Genomic DNA, 726 nt, shown 5'->3' with positions numbered 1-726 from the left:
TCTTCTGTCCTCTTCATGTCCTCTTCATGTCCTCTTCTGTCCTCTTCATGTCCTCTTCATGTCCTCTTCTGTCCTCTTCATGTCCTCTTCATGTCCTCTTCATGTCCTCTTCATGTCCTCTTCATGTCCTCTTCTGTCCTCTTCATGTCCTCTTCATGTCCTCTTCTGTCCTCTTCATGTCCTCTTCTGTCCTCTTCTGTCCTCTTCATGTCCTCTTCATGTCCTCTTCATGTCCTCTTCTGTCCTCTTCATGTCCTCTTCATGTCCTCTTCATGTCCTCTTATGTCCTCTTCATGTCCTCTTCATGTCCTCTTCATGTCCTCTTCATGTCCTCTTCATGTCCTCTTCATGTCCTTACTCTGGTTCACACCTGATCCTTCACACCTGCCTGATGGTTCACACCTGATCCTTCACACCTGATGGTTCACACCTGATGGTTCACACCTGATGGTTCACACCTGATGGTTCACACCTGATGGTTCACACCTGATCCTTCACACCTGCCTGATGGTTCACACCTGCCTGATGGTTCACACCTGATGGTTCACACCTGCCTGATCCTTCACACCTGATGGTTCACACCTGATGGTTCACACCTGCTGATCGGCTCTGTGTAGCTCCTGCCGTGACTTTTCTGTTTTACGTTGGCTTTGATTTAATAGTTTTATTATTACTTTGATCCTGGTCAGCATCACGAGCTGACAGTTTCAGGGAGTGATTTAATGC

This window comes from Austrofundulus limnaeus, unplaced genomic scaffold, assembly GCF_001266775.1.
Source record: "Austrofundulus limnaeus strain Quisiro unplaced genomic scaffold, Austrofundulus_limnaeus-1.0 Scaffold1674, whole genome shotgun sequence".
Lineage (NCBI taxonomy): Eukaryota > Metazoa > Chordata > Actinopteri > Cyprinodontiformes > Rivulidae > Austrofundulus > Austrofundulus limnaeus.
Note: the sequence above shows the minus strand (reverse complement) of the source record.